The sequence below is a fragment of the Apodemus sylvaticus genome, chromosome 9 (genome assembly GCF_947179515.1).
Source record: "Apodemus sylvaticus chromosome 9, mApoSyl1.1, whole genome shotgun sequence".
Classification (NCBI taxonomy): domain Eukaryota; kingdom Metazoa; phylum Chordata; class Mammalia; order Rodentia; family Muridae; genus Apodemus; species Apodemus sylvaticus.
The window spans coordinates 46,891,178-46,908,051 of record NC_067480.1 but is presented as its reverse complement, the minus strand read 5'-3'; the positions used below and the strand labels follow the sequence as shown (position 1 = coordinate 46,908,051).

The following is a 16,874-nucleotide window of genomic DNA, read 5'->3' as shown; positions in this document are numbered from 1 at the left end:
TCCCACTCAAAGGCTGGGAGAGAAACTTCACCTTGGTCAATGTCAAGTTCCTGCCAGGTGGCCTAGCACCCCAATAAGGCTCTCTACAAAAAAAGCACATGAGCTGACTTCATTTTGAGAAATTTCATCTACTTGTTTCCCCATTTCTTCATCTATAACATAAATGTAACAGTAGTAACCAGATCACAGAATTGTTTCACGGATTAACTGAATTATTTTTTTAATGGCTCCAAATTGCCTTGTGGCTAGTTCATATAAAGCACTATTCGTCATGGGGAACCATTGCAAACCACTCTCTTTTGGAAGTAATTGAAATCCAGTTAGGAATTAAAGGTGGCTCTTACCATGGTCTCTCCATCTCAGTCCCAAATGGTTCTCAAGCTCTTAGTGAAGCCCTGTGGTCTCTCTAAGAGGAAATTAAACGCTGTGCTGGAATTTTCCCTCACTAGAGTTATTCCTAACTTGATTAAACCCAATCTATATCAACATTCCTCTGGATATCTTGCCTTGGGCCACGACTGTGCTCCTTGCAAATCCTGCATGGAAGGCTATATTCCTCCATTTTGATAAAACTGTGAAGGATCAACTTGTGTTACACATTTATCTTCATAATTTTGCAGTTGAATGAATAAATGTTTCTGTGATTACTTGTTCATAATATTAGACTAAAAATACCAAGTGATAAAACTGAAAGGAGTGAATGGATAGAGTGGAGATTTTATGAACTATAATCATAGGTTCTTTTAAAAGTACTCTGACCTTTCTCGACTATCACCATGAAATGAAGGTCAGGCTTATTGTCAAATGTCCTTGTTGGTAGTGTCTACCTCTCCTAGAGATTATCTATTATTACTGATTGCAGTTAATAATGAAAAGGTAGTAAGGAAAGAACAATGTGTAAAAAAAATAAGTAGAAACTCTAAAAATGCGATAACCTTTCAAAATAAATCTCTAATTTTGAGAGAATCTTCAACTGAAGAATATACTGACAGAAGTCACTACCTCTTTTTATAGAAATTCATATTCACCTGTAATATGATGCCCAGACATGGGATTTGAAACCCCTGATAGTTTCCCATAAGAGGCAAACATCTCTACATTTGAAGAAAGGATTTACCCAGTTTACTTTGTTTTTCAACTGTAGTCCATGAACTAGTGACACCAGAATCACCTGATGGTTAAAAACTACATCAGACTGGTGAACCTTTTCTGGACTCCTGAATGAAAGCCCATAGAGCTGAAGCCTGGACTCTGGTTTTAGTGCATCTGTGTAGAATCAAAAAGAAAGATGATGTGAGCGCTGTCTGCAGTTTCACACTCTCCCCTTTAGGTTGTGCACGCCTTGCTCTACAGCCTGCTGTTGTTTTGAACTATGGGTGTATACATGTATGAGTGTCTTGCAGCCCACATATTTTTGCTCCATGGTCATAGACACATGAAAGTCTCTGTTTTGCACTTCTCTTTTTCCTAACATCTTTTTTCATCTCTGATCACAGCTTCCTTGCTCCTCCCCCGCAGACAGGGCCTCATTGTTCCTGTTGGTCTGCATCTTTCCTCGAAACTGATGTCACTGTGTTTGCACCTTCCTGCTTCAATGCTTGTAACCGCTGCTGGTCCACAGGACTCCTTCAATCCTCTTGGAGTTGTCAGGGCTGCTTGCTGTGGGCCCTTCAGTTGTGTCCAGCTCCAGCCAATGTACACATCATAATCAGCTTCAGGCAGACTCGCCACTTGCTGCTTCACTGTGAAGGCCTTGTGCCTACTTTCAACCTTGTAATCTCTTTATTAACCTGGATGTGAAAACATTCTCAGAGATGGAGTTTCCAAGCCAGCTGGGTGACAAGGATTCAAGGAAACCACAATTCAGTGAGAACTGCCCTTAAATTATGTTATAGACTGAATTGTGTCTGGGTTTCCTTCAACCATGTTTTCCAAGCCATGACTTTAAAAATATTCTTATGTACTTTTGATCCAAATAGTGGTTTTCTTTTATTCACATTTGCCATGCAATTATATTACTTTCCTCTCTGGAAGCATTAGCAATTTGCTAATTAACCTAAGTTGCTAAGAAATTATGATAGACAGATACAAATATATCTTTACTAATACAAAGCATGTACCATTTGCTAGAAGACACTATTTCACAATGAAATATGTACTCAATTCAAAGCTCTCTGTGATATATTCTGAAGTATTGGTTTCAGGGGCTCAAGAGGGAAATACTGTGCCTGAACCAACTCTTATCTAGTACAGACATAAGGAAAGAAAGTCACTTTAAGCAAATGTGTGTGTGTCTGCATTTTTCATTCTACCTGTGTTAGAAACATATTCACTTGCACCTCCAAGCCACAGGCATACTGAGGGTAACATTCTCTCTTTCCAAAATAATTCACTTGCTGGGACTAAATTAATTTATGCTGTTGATGAGACAGAACCAAACCCATTAGCATATAACTGATATATGTGATTCCAAAGTAGAGGCCCAACCATCCACATAAAATATCCTCTGTCAAGACTTGCTGAATCTAGCAAATCCTGGACAAATGATGGTGGCAAGTGTTTGGCGAATATTGATGCTGTACAAGATTTATAAAGCTGTGTGGAAGGAAGCATGCAACTCAATTTAACTTAGCACAGTGTCTGTTTAAAAGACCCAGCTGGGCATCCAGAAAGGCCAGCCCCTGAATATGACCTTCCAGGTGCTCAGCCTCTTTCACCTGTCAGCCTGCTGAACTGGTTCTTAAATGCAGCTCTGTGTGCTTGCTGAGCATCTGACCATCCAGTGCTTGTCTCCAGACCTCATTTAATCTTGCTTTACTTTCTGATCTGAAGACTTTAACTCTATTAACAGACTTCATCCGTGTTCATTCACTTTGTCAAATGATACTCAGAGGAGCATGTAGTACTTCTGGGCTGTTTGAGCATCTTACACACACACACACACACACACACACACACATGCACGCGTGTGCACACACCACACACACACACACACAGGCATACATACATATAGGCACACACACATACACACACACACACACATGCACGCGTGTGCACACACCACACACACACACACACACAGGCATACATACATATAGGCACACACACATACACACATACACTCTCTCTCTCTTAAATGTTTATTTCCTTTTATTCCCCCTTTTAAGCCAACATCATGCCAATTTCTCAACATTTTCATTTGTGCCTTGTTCGTACATTTCAGGTTTTATTTTCTTTTTTAAAAAAATATAAATTATTTTCTGACAATTTCATATCTACATGTAATCTATCTCTCTGTATTTTTACTTCTTGTAAATGTATTTTTCTGTGTATACACACATGCACACAGATATATTCAACATGTGTGATGTATGCATTTGTGTGTGAACATGTGTGTATAAGACTAAACATGCTATCTGGTGTCTTCCTTGTTTTCCACTTTAATTACACAGACAGCCTCTCACTGACCCCAAAGAGCTGACTTGCTCCAGTGATCCCCATTTTTGCTCCTGAGTGCTGAGATTACAGGTGGCCACCATGCTTGCCAGGCTTTTACTTGTGTTCTGAGAGTCAAACGTCAGGACTTAATCTTGAGCAGCAAGCATCATATCCACAAAGCGCTCTCTCTCTCTCTCTCTCTCTCTCTCTCTCTCTCTCTCTCTCCTTCCCATGCATTTCTCGCCCTTTACAAAGATGCTGACATGTATTAGTGCCCGACTGTGTATTTATATGCTGCATGTGTGTCTGTTGCTCAGGGAGGACAAAAGAGGGAATTGAATGCCCTAGGACTGGGGTTATACACAGAGCCATCATATGGATCCTGGGACTCAAACACGTCCTCTGGAAAAGCAGCCAGTGCTCTTAACCACTGAGCCATATATGTAGCCCTGTTCATACCCAAATTACCTGGTAGAACATGACTCTATTTTTTTAAAAAATATTTTTATTTTCCATATTCTTTGTTTACATTCCAAATGATTTCCCTTTCCCAGATCTCCCTCCCCATATGTCACATAAACCTTCTTCTCTCCACCCATTCTCCAATCACCTCCCTCCTTTTTCTCTGTCCTGACATTCCTCTCCAACCCTAGATCAATCCTTTCCAGGATCAGGACCCTCTCCATACTTCTTCATGGGAGTCATTTGTTATGCAATTTGTGCCATGGGTATTCAGAGCTTCTGGGCTAATAAATATCCATTTATCAGAGATTGCATTCCATATGTATTCTTTTGTGATTGGGTTACCTCACTTAGGATGATATTTTCCAGATCAAACCATTTGCCTAAAAAATTTGTGAATTCCTTGTTTCTAATTGCTGAGTAGTATTCCATTGTGTAAATATACCACATTTTCTGCATCCATTCCTCCTTTGAGGGACATCTGGGTTCTTTCCTGCTTCTGGCTATTATAAATAAGGCTGCTATGAACATAATGGAGCATGTGTCTTTATTACATGCTGGGGAATCCTTTGGGTATATGCCCAGGAGAGGTATAGCAGGGTCCTCCAGAAGTGTCATGTTCAGTTTTCTGAGGATTCGCCAGACTGATTTCCAAAGTGGTTGTACCATCTTACAGCCCCACCAGCAGTGGAGGAGTGTTCCTCTTTCTCCCCATCCTGCCAACACCTGCTGTCTCCTGAGTTTTTGACCTTAGCCATTCTGACTGGTGTAAGGTGAAATCTCAGGGTTGTTTTGATTTGTATTTCCCTAATGACTTATGATGTTGAGCACTTCTTAAGGTGCCTCTCAGCCATCCGAATTTCTTCAGGTAAAAATTCTTTGTTTAGAACCCATTTTTTTTTAAATTTTATTCGATATTTTTTTTATTTACATTTCAAATGATTTCCCCTTTTCTGGTCCCCTACTCCCCGAAAGTCACATAAGCCCACTTCCCTCCCTCTGTTCTCCCACCCATCCCTTCCCACTTCCCTGTTCTGGTTTTGTCTTACACTGCTACACTGAGTCTTTCCAGAACCAGGGGCCACCCCTCCGTTCTTCTTGTACCTCATTTGATGTGTGGATTATGTTTTGGGTATTCCAGTTTTCCAGGCTAATATCCACTCATTAGTGAGTGCATACCATGATTGATCTTTTGAGACTGGGTTACCTCACTTAGTATAATATTCTCCAGCACCATCCATTTGCCTAAGAATTTCATGAATTCATTGTTTCTAATGGCTGAATAGTACTCCATTGTGTATATATACCACATTTTTTGCATCCATTCTTCTGTTGAGGGATACCTGGGTTTTTTCCAGCTTCTGGATATTATAAATAGGGCTGCTATGAACATAGTGGAGCATATATCCTTATTACATGCTGGGGAATCCTCTGGGTATATGCCCAGGAGTGGTATAGCAGGATCTTTCGGAAGTGACATGCCCAGTTTTCTGACGAACTGCCAGACTGATTTCCAGAGTGGTTGTACTAATTTGCAACCCCACCAGCAGTGGAGGAGTGTTCCTCTTTCTCCACATCCTGGCCAACACCTGCTGTCTCCTGAGTTTTTAATCTTAGCCATTCTGACTGGTGTAAGGTGAAAGCTCAGGGTTGTTTTGATTTGCATTTCCCTAATGACTAGTGAAGTTGAGCATTTTTTAAGATGTAGAACCCATTTTTAAAGGGTTATTTGGTTCCCTGGGGTCTAACTTCTTGAGTTCTTTGTATATATTGGATATTAGCCCTCTATCAGATGTAGGGTTGGTGAATATCCTTTCCCAATTTGTTGGTTGCTGTTTTGTCCTTTTAACAGTGTCCTTTGCCTTACAGAAACTTTGTAATTTTATGAGGTCCCATTTGTCAATTCTTGATCTTAGAGCATAAGCTATTGGTGTTCTGTTCAGGAACTTTTCCCCTGTGCTCTTAATGCTTAGTTAGCCAATTAGATTTATGTATATTAAACTCACAATTACAAGATGTCAATTTACAATGATAAAAGTCTTACCGCAATATTTCTAACCATATGAAACACAGAGCATAACATGTCACAAGCCATTGTTCACCAACTCCTGCTGTGTCCTCTTTCTCCAGCACCTGTGCACCTGCTCTCTGTGCAACTCTTAGCTCCGCCCCATTTATGATGTCCAATCACAGACCCTCTCTGCACTCAGGCAACTGGACAGGAACACCCCAGTGACAATTAATAACTGTAGCAAAATTACAGTTGTGAAGTAGCAATGAAAATAATTTTACGGATGAGGGTCATCACAACCTGAGGAACTAGTTTAAAGGGTCACAGCATTAGAAGGGTTGAGAACCACTGCTGTATGGCTTCTGTATAAGTCCCTGTGCCCTAAGTTCCTTTGATGATAAGGACTACAAGCTTCAATATGAAATAAATATTTTCTCCCCAGGATTTTGGTTTTGATGTTTCATCATACTGATAGAAATATTAACTAAGACAACCTGTAACTTACTCTCATGCTTTTAAAAAAGTATTCATTAAATAAATATATGTGTTACTAGAAACCATGATACATGTGACACGATACCAATTAATTAACTTCTTAACAAATTAATGTATGATCTATGTGGATTAGGTCACACCAATGAGAGACAAGCTTGCAATCAATAAATTATACTTGGAATCCAGGCATGTTATCAATTAAACTTAAAAAACCCATATTTAAGCGTTTTCATAATACTCATAAAAGTCACAGATGGCCTCATTCAGATGGAATGGTGCTAGGTGATCTCACAGGGAATGTCCTCTGTTTAGTTGTCTGTACTCAGTAGGGAAGGTGTGGCAAGGATTCAGAAGACGAAAGAATTTTCCTCAAAGCTTAGAAAACAGTAAATGGCATAGTCCTCTAGTGGTTTTCAAAAGGAAATCAAGAATTTATGTCTAATGTCATGTATTGTTTGATTTGGTACCATGTAATGTGTAGCAAATGAGTATATACCATCATCCACTCTCCTGTTAAACTGCAATGACTCATGGGTGGAGATATTTGATAAAAAGGAAGGTTCATTTCCTACATCCCTGAAGATCATCCAAGAAATTCATGAGATGTGAAGAAAATGTACTTGACTCATTACTAAATTAAAATTTAGCGAGTTAAAAATTTTTTCTACATTAATTTTTCATGATGGTTTGTCCATTTCTCACACAAAGATGATTTTCCTCTGGTGTGGTTATAAGTTTAGGGATAAAAAAACAGGCTACCCTATTTTTTAAGTTATTGAACAATGGAGGTAGATTTAGAAGTTGTAACTAAAGGTTCACAAGAAGATATGAAAAAGTAGCAAAACCAATCAGTGTAAGTAAAAACACAAGGGACAAACAAATAAAAAAACCCTAAAGCTTAACAAGTGTATCAAGTGACCATCATTGTCCCAGGGATGAAATCCTGATACATGTATTTTAAAGTTATTTAAGACAAAATGAAAGAAACACACCACATGTGCACATGTGTTTGGTTCATTACTTCCGAAACTGAGCTCAGAGTGAAGGTTTTTTTTTTTTTTTTTTTCCTTTCGGAGAGGAAACTCGTATCTTTTCTGGATTTTAATATTGTATATTCAACCCCATTAATGGCACTTAAATAGTATTTATGCAATTAATATTTATTGTGTATTATTTGTGAGTCACATTTAGTCCTATATGCTTGAGATATATTAGTGGATAAAGTAGACAGGCTTCTGTCTTCATGAAGTTTACAAGTAGAGAGAGGCAGACAGTAAATAATAAACAGCAAGTAAATAGTATGTTATAGGAGAATTTGGTAGGTATTATTCAAAGAAGGATAAAGACAATGGGAGCAGAAATTATATATTGTAACAAGGTGTTCAGGTGAAGCCTTGTGAAGAAGGACATAGCTGAGGAAATATTAGCAAGAGACTGGAAGTATTTCCATGAAAGCAGTCTTTTACCCCAAATTTAGATAAAAAAAAAAATGCTTTTAACTTATACAGGACATGTATTTTGTGAAGTAACATTGATAGAATGCTTTCTGGTTCTGTACTTTTTGGTTCAGTGCCATGGTGTTGGATGGTATTTAAAGATACACTACAATGAGAACAGCAACTGTATTCAGATATTAATTTTATTGCTGTCGTCTATACTTATTAGGTATGGATAATTTTGAGCAAGATGTTTAAAAACAAGTAAGCCACAAATTACCAGACAGCAAAACTTTTGAAAACAGAATGACTTTTATTTCAATATATATCAAGCATAGACCATAAGCATGTGACCTGTGAAAATGGTTTCTTTTTCTCTTGATCCAGAATACTCTACCAAATCATGCAAATCAAGAGCTTCAAATTGCCAAATTCAGTTCAAATTCAAATTTACTCTCAGGACATCCATGAAATGTCCCAGGCCATAAAAGGTATGCTTATCAGGAAAACTACTAAGTACTAGAAAGATGTCACTTTAAAGGTCAAATGAGTCATTCCTGGATATAAAGTAGGTTGGTGTACTCAGGTGGAACAGTAGAGCTCAGACACAGGTTTGAGGGTCCAAAAACAGTGCTAAATCTTTGGTGTTTATGTTTAAAATGCAGAGTGCACTGATCACGGGTTTAGACGTGTACTCTCTAGTCATTGAACAACCAGATGAACAAAGCACCTAAGACTGAACTTCCAAAGCTCATGGTTGGATCATGTGTAATCCCTCCCCCTGACGTAGTGTGATTGACACCAAGAAAGAACAAGTCACTCCAGAGTCAGAATGGGAGGGTTCATAGAAGAAACAGATCATAGAAGAAACTCTAGAAACAAAACTATGGAATGAGAATGAATTCTGCATCAAATAAATGCAAAGCAAAGTTAAAAAGCAGGGCAGAAAGTAGACATGCTGTTGTATGTAACCAGAGCACTCAATCAGCGGAGGCAGGAGCTTTGCAAGTTCAAGACTTGCCCGGGATATATAAGAAGACCCCACTACAACATTTTAAAAGAGAGGGCAAAAGTAAAATTTCTTAAATGGTGTCAAGATGACTCAATGTGTAGACTTACTTGCCACTAAGTCTGAAAACCTGAGTTCAGTGGCTAGAGCCTACGTAGTAGACTGTAAAATGGGAGAAATGACTCCCACAAGTTACCCTCTGACCTCCTTTGTCTTCTTTTATGCATGTGCATACACACACACACACACACACACACACACAGAGAGAGAGAGAGAGAGAGAGAGAGAGGGATTAAACAAACAAAATAAATGTAAAAAGAAAACAAAAGCTGAAAATAAGGTTATGTGGTCTTCAACTGTAGGGATGATTGCATTCAACATACATTATTTGTAAATATAAGGTAATAGTATCTGGCATTCTGAAAGTAAAAATACATATTTGCAGTCTTCTAATTTTTTGCAGTCTTCCCTTTTATGCATAACCTACTTGTATAATATGTAGTCTGTCATAAAGTGGAAATTTCTTAATTCTATGTTTAATTTCTTTTGTCCTCTTCTGATGCTTTATAAGTAGAAATGGAAAATTCTTAAGTCTAATGTTTTTAATATCTTCTGATATATTCTGAATGTTAGTCTGAATTACTGACTAATTAGCTTAAAAGTCCAGGTCCTGAATTTATGCTTTATCAACTGTGTGGCCTTGGGCATTTTGCTAAACTTAACAGGATCTGTTTCCATAACAGTAAAATATGAGTAAACCACTCTAAGAAAAGTCAAATAAAACAATGTACCCAAAGAGTGAAGCACAACACACATATTTAGTCATTATAATCATCTTTTACACTGAATAAACTGAATAAACTATCTGGGTAAACCAGGGAAGAAACTGAAAACCAATAGTTATTGTTACAGTAACCAAATGGTTTTCATATATTTTATTTTATTTTATTTTATTTTATTTTATTTTATTTTATTTTATACCATGGCGATTCTAAGAAGCAAAAGATCTTCGTAGTATTATATGCTGTAGAAGTTTTAAAAGCCATTACTAGAGAGGAAGAACTTAAAATGGACCACAAAGGAAGTATAAGCTTTGGATTGGAGAGGAAAGAGATGATGTCGAAAGATAAACTATGAAAATCAGTGGGCAGAGGCTGCCTGAGGAAAGAACTCTTTAAAGTTTTGTGTCTTGTTGTGATAACATACTTCACTAAAGGTTTCTATAAGGAAAAAATGTTCATTTGCTGATACGATGATGCTCATAAAATAGGTATTTTGCTCCCCTTTTCTTTTACATTTAGGTTGCTCTTTATTTGTGAAAGGTACAATGTCCTCTTTCCGCTAGGGAACATGTTCCCTTGTTTATTCAACATACACACCATCACATGGCCCTCAGTGATGCAGCAGTGTTTACAGGGCATGTTTGCTAACATCTTCCCAGGCAAAGTGTTTTTGATCAATACTCACAGATGTAAAGTCTGCCATGGACTTTCTGGAGCGATGACGTCATACTGCTCATGATTGTCATTATTAAGGTGTAATGCATATAATAAACATGTCAATTCTTTCTTCCAACTCCCTCATCACTGCTGCTGGATCCAGAAGACATTAGGTTTTTTTTTTCCAAGTCAATGCCATCTTTTGCACAGAGTGGTTCCCACTGCTCGAACTTTAGTTTATTGTTTTTGACCTTTCTTTGAATTTCAGTCAAATGGAATGGCATAGGATGGGACCATTGTGTGGACCTCTTCCATTTGTGATTTCTGTCTGTGACATTTTTCATTCCTTTTTGTGTAAATAGTAATCTGCTGTTTGAATATCTCCTCTATTCTCAAAGATTTGAGTAGATTTTAGTTTTGCGTTCTAGTGAATGTTGCTAAAGGTATGCATTACGTGTGGTTAGCTGGACACATGCGCACGGCATATGTGCTCATTCGTTTTGGTTATCTATCTAGAAGCGAGTTGCCTTAGTAGACAGCAGCAGCAGCTCTCCAAAGTGGCTGTGCTCATTTGCACTCTCATTTACTGTCTGCCTGTGTGTGTGTGTGTGTGTGTGTGTGTGTGTGTGTGTGTATGTGGATTTCAATTATTCTTTTATCATTTGCTTTTCATACTCAGAGGATCATTTTATCTTCAACTCAGTCTTTTCAGAGATCCAAGATTACATGTTGATGAACTGAATTAAAAGTTGTTTTTCAGTATTGTAGTTCGTGTGAGATTGTCTTTTAAAGGAGTTTCGAAACAAGTGTGGGATAGCTTGCTTTAGTGAGAATCTGTGAGAAGAACAAGAAGAGAACTGCCATACGGACACTTATCTGCTTGGACAGTGCTGGCCTATGAAAACAGCCAGGAGTGAGGCACATAAACCACATATAGCAAGAGCTAAAGGGCTGACACATGGGATCTTTTCAATAATCAAAATGTTTTTGTTGTTACATGATGTATACACTTGATAAATCTTAGAGAATAATAAACCAAAAGAATTTTGGTTGTTGATCTAGCTATTTCATTAAATTACATTTAGCCTTTATATTAAGAATTCAAGATCTTTCTCTGTCTCTGTCTCTGTCTCTCTGTCTCTCTCTTCTTTCTTCTCCTCCAATTTACATCATCTTGTTGGTTTCACCTTGACAACTAAGATTAAAACCCTGTTGCAGAAAAGAAATATAACTAAGTATTAGCTTAAAAACTATCTGCAAAGTTTTTCAGTGAAATGTGAACCTTTCTGAGGTTCACAATAACACATAATCCAAAAATAACTGGATGTTTATTTTATACAGACATTGTATAAGATAGATAGAGATAGACAGACATACAGCCAGACAAATAAACAGATAGACAGAAAATTTTGAAGCCAATGGGGATAGACCATGTTAAAAATGTGCAAGTTATCTCATACCCTTCTTAATACTGTTTGCTTAGAATAAACCATTGGCATCCTCATTGCAGTCCAAGTCTGAACAATACCTCAGTGAAGTTCCACGGCCCTAGGCAGCGCCAGAATCAGTTGGGTCTTTGCTCCTTTGTAAACAAACTGTTTCTCATTCACATTGCAGGAGAGTTCAGTAGAGATACTCAATATTCTACCTTCAAGTGGCTCCTAGTGAATTAGATGCATGAGTCAATTCAATAAACAGTACAATAAGTGGCCTTACTTAGGCTTCTTCTACTTATAGCATGCTCAAGGTTCATGTTATATAAAATATATCAGACCTTCAGTATATTTTTTGTTAAAAACTACTTCCTTATTTATATTCCACCCTGTTTCATACCTATAACCTTTATATCACTCATGAGTTCTCATACTAAAGAGTACGTAACTGCTACTTGTCTTCTTTGACTTCTGACCCTCATACTGGTTCATACACTGTGGTAGCTACTGATATTTCCCTTCATTATTGTATGTTGGATATTTTGAAATCCACTTAAAAATGAGATTATAACCACACTTTTTCTTTCTGTGTCTGGCTCATTGCATTTCAGTTTCAGGCTCAAGCTTGTGACAAATAATAAGGCCTTATGTTGGTTTTGTTTCAGGAATAATAATATCTACATGTATTTTTGTTCAGAAGCACACACATTTTGTCTACTTTCATCTGACACTTGGGCTGTTTCTGTGTCTTGGATGGTCTGCATAGTGTTGCAATAAGGACAAGAGCCTTTTCTAGTTAGCTCTGTATACTTTTGTAGTTTCTCCTAGGATTAGATATTTCCACACCTTCCATCTGTATAATTCATACTGTGAAGGTTTTTGAAAATTTTCTGTCTTTCTTGCCCTCCCCTTCTTTTCTTCCATCTCTCCTTCTTTCCTTCTGTCATTTTTATCAGGTGTGTTTAATTATAATATTTATTAGTTTATGTGGACCAACTTAGCTGAAAAAAAAGATGATATTAAATGAACTTTGGTATCATAATACTGTGTAAAATGATTACATATCTGCCTATTATCTAAAATAACAAAATCAAGAGATCTGGGTGAGAGTACATATTTTCTATCAATTTTTAAAGTAAAAAGTATACTATTTATTGTCTTAATCATTTTGAGACAAGGTCTCACTATAAGATTCAGTCTTGCCTTGACCATGTTTTTCTGCCTTTCTTTTCCTTCTGAATTGAGAGTATATAAGCATGAACTATCAAGTTCAGTTGTAGTCAAGTTTAAAAAGATTTTCAAAATGTTTTGGCACTAAGTTCATTAACTATTCTGATAATTTTTTAATTTAAGAATTCAAACAGTATATTTTAATACCAACAAAAGACAAAGCTGCTCTTTCAGGTCATTTAAGAGTTTTTAGCCACTTGCTAGGTACTTTGCAGAATTCAGAGGAAGTAGGAGAGATGTCTATATTTTAAATAATATAACTCATACAGTAGAAACCAAAATACTGATTTTTATTCCAATGTAACTATAATATGGAATTCACATAGAATGCATAATATAAACAATAGGGAAATCAATATGGACCGCAAAGATGACTTTTCCTGTCTTTGAACTAATTCATTCATTAATGTAATTTTCACATTGACCTATTAAAAATCTTTTTCATATATAAGAATCGTCTAAATATTCTCAATATAGCCTCCCTGCCCCAACTCTTAGTCTTCCCATGTTTTATACCACTCCTACTCATGACCGTCTCTTCTTTAATTGTTATTGTAGTTTAAGGGGGGGGGGAGAGAGAGAGAGAGAGAGAGAGAGAGAGAGAGAGAGAGAGAGAGAGAGAGAGAGAGAATTGGCTGTGTGTATCCAGTGTTATTCATATGTACAGGTGTTTAGAACTAACTACTTGGGATTGGACAACCAACCAGGCGATCATCCTTGGAAAAAAATGATTCTCCCTCTCTCAGCCATCATTAACTGTCTGTAGCCCTTAATCTAGGGCCTCATGTAATTTACCCCAGCCACACTGGCATGTCAACTGGTGCCATCATTATACATACATTATTTAGGATCCATACTTTTAAGACTTCATGCATTCAGCTTCTTTGTCCTGTCCAGAAGGAGGAGAGCAAATGACACTATAGCTCAGCAGGGCCTCTGGCAATGATAGTCTTTTCAGCCCCTCTTCTGGAATGTTCCTGGGTATAGCGTTGAGATGTAGATTACCAATTATGTCTGGGTACCCCATATCATTTATTCTCTATGTTTTGATCAGCCCTGGATCTCTGTGATCCTGCATTCTGATGGGGCAAGAAAATCCTTTGAGAATTCCTGAGAATTATACTAATCGAGAGGTGTAAGGACAAGGATTTAGAATGCAGTTAGAAATTAGATTAATTTAGAAAAATAGCAGGAGTTGATTCTCCTCAAGGTTCTATGACTTTCCTGCCACGGGTAGTTGGCTTGAGTTAAACACAGTACCAGGCATGAATTCCTTCCTATTAAGTAGTCCTTAAGTCTAATTAGACAGCAGTTGGTTATTCCCAAAATAAAAATGTTATTATTGCACCATTGGGGATATCTTGCCAGACCAGTCATTTTTGTGATTCATAGGCTGTGGAATATCACTTCTAGAATCTCAGGTGAAAAAGATTTTGACTGACACCTCTACTACCTCGTGCACACACACACACACACACACACACACAATGGCATGTTCATGTGCATGCACAATACACGTGGACTCTCAGTTTTCCAGCTTCATTGCTTTAGATAACCCTGGGAAGATTTATACTGTGATATATATAAGAAACCTGGGAACTCTGGCTCAGTTTGATATTCTACTGTTATGCTTATAAGAACAACAATGCCAATAATGTCAGAAGTCCCAAGCCCTGAGGGTTAAGCTGGATGAACAAGATAGATCTGCACACGGCTGGTTGATGCATCTGATTACCGGAATGCAAAAGGAAGAAATGCTGTTGATATGATCACCCAAGATCTGTGGCCTTATACACAATACAGTACAAACATTAGACAAAGCTGGTTCTCAGGATTATTGCAGTGTGTCCTAAAAGGGATGAATGTTGCTTTGGCAAATCAAAGGTTTAAAAAATTAAAGGCAGAGGATCTTACTGGATTCTGTTTTGCCTGCAAACAGCATAAGAGGAAAGAAAAGAAAGAAAGTCACTTGGTGAGGGGGACTGACCAGTGGGCTAGTGAGGAAGCCAGGCTGCTGCCTCTGTGTGGTGATTTGGAAGTAGGCCTCAGGCCTCAGCTTTCTCATCTGTGAAACAAAGGGTGTCCAGGGTGAGGCTGGGTGATTTCTGAAGATGCAGATATGGATCAGATCAATCCCATAGAAAAGAAAAAATTTGAATATTTATGAAAGCAAAATTAGCTCATGATCAGAAATGGGGAAAAATATGGCAGAAGGAAATGAAAATCCATCTTAATTGAATTGAAAGCACAACATAAATCTGTCAGAGACAGAGCTTTCTAGAAGGAGGAGAAGGAACTGTATCCTTTTGTCTCCAGACTTCCTCCACTGTACTCCTGTTCTCTCTTCCCAGCACCCCCCCTCTCCAACCCCCACCCCCTTGCTTTTTGTTTCCAGTAACCATGGTGATACTTCCTCTCAGCAACCTTCTTTGCAGCTGGCCCTTTTGATTCACAGAAAATTTACTCCATTTACTGGTTCAGGGTTCTAACAATGCTTTACCAATTCATTTATTACCATTTTTTTCTCCAGGATAATACAGGTGAATAATTATTCTACAGTTAAGTCCCCCTACATAAAGCACACTACAAGACAGGGATATTCAATTGTTAATTTCAGTTGCTAACACGAAAGGGAAACTGAGGATGCCAAACACTGAATTCCCTGTAATGGCCTTCACCTCGGGGGCAGCAAAGTCCCAGCCCTCAAACTGGTTGCTACCTCCTTTTGTCTGGGACCAGACTAAAATGATTGCACACAGATAGCATGGCTAGCCTTGAAGTGAAACATTGCCAATCTTGTAATTATCATATTTACAAAACCTGTGAGTTTTCTGTAGGAAAATATATATACTAGTCTATACATTTCTTTAATGAATACCTTATTTGGGACATAAATAACAATATGTGATAGCTTTAAAATACAGTATTCATCTGTCAATGACAAAAACCTCAAACTATTTTTAGTATACTTCATATACATAATAAAATTCCAATTAGTGATCATTTGCTCATGTCTAGGTTGTGTAGCTTGATTTGTCTGTAATCCTATATTCCTGAAAACGGGTCTCTATAAGCCTGCCCCGCCCCCACGTGTGTGTGTGTGTGTGTGTGTGTGTGTGTGTGTGTGTGTAAAACACAAAGGAGACCAGATGATGACATTCATAAGCTTATAGACCCGACTCCTGGGGACACATTTGGATGGAGGCAATTAAAATGCCTGTCAGGCATTTGGTACCAGAAGTCCCTGTGGCAAACCGCTAAATCCTAAGCCAGAGGCAGCATCCTTTTGTCAGTGAATGATGGCGGAGCTGAGTGGCTTGTCATCATTCTCGAAAATTCTAAGCCTAGTGAGCTCTCTCTCCCTCTCCTACTTGCCTTATTTTCCTTTCTGCCACTGCGGGGACTTTTTCTAATTTGCAGCTTCCCTTCCGCGCGGCACACACAGACAGGAGCTGGTGGCTTTCAGACTGCGTCTGTCTGGAGCTAGAGACACAGGGCAGAGGGAGTGTTCTTGAAGCAGGCTTCTGCCGCAGCTCCTACAGACTCGATTCCAGGGGCACTGCTGCATATCTACCGGTAATGCTTTAGGGCTTTTTACATTTTATTTTCTTTTTTAATCCACTTTTTCAAAGGATCTGCTTTATGTGGCCTCGGATTTCTGTGTTTTAAATACCGTTACTGAGCTTAAAAGCCAAGTGCTGCATTTGTTGTGCTACAGACTCCAAGGCGTAAATTTATTTTCTGGATATAAAGGATGAATGGACTTATTGGTGAGTTGTGATTTTTGATATTTATCTGACAAACCTATGTGTATATATGCGTTTTCTTTTGTTTCTCTAGGTTCCACAGCTTGTCTCTAACAGAGGGAGCACTGATTGGGAAGCACTCAGTCAGGAAATTAAAAGGTACTGCATGATTTAT

General features: G+C 38.1%; 1 protein-coding gene across 1 annotated transcript in view; it reads left to right on the top strand.

Moving 5' to 3' along the window:
- The window catches only part of Map2 (microtubule associated protein 2), a 268,392-nt gene that overhangs the window by 127,099 nt on the left and 124,419 nt on the right, over nt 1-16,874 (top strand). The window contains exon 3 of the mRNA XM_052193488.1: nt 16,794-16,858. The gene's annotated coding sequence lies outside the window, so the exon portion shown is untranslated. The remainder of the gene's footprint in view (nt 1-16,793; nt 16,859-16,874) is intronic.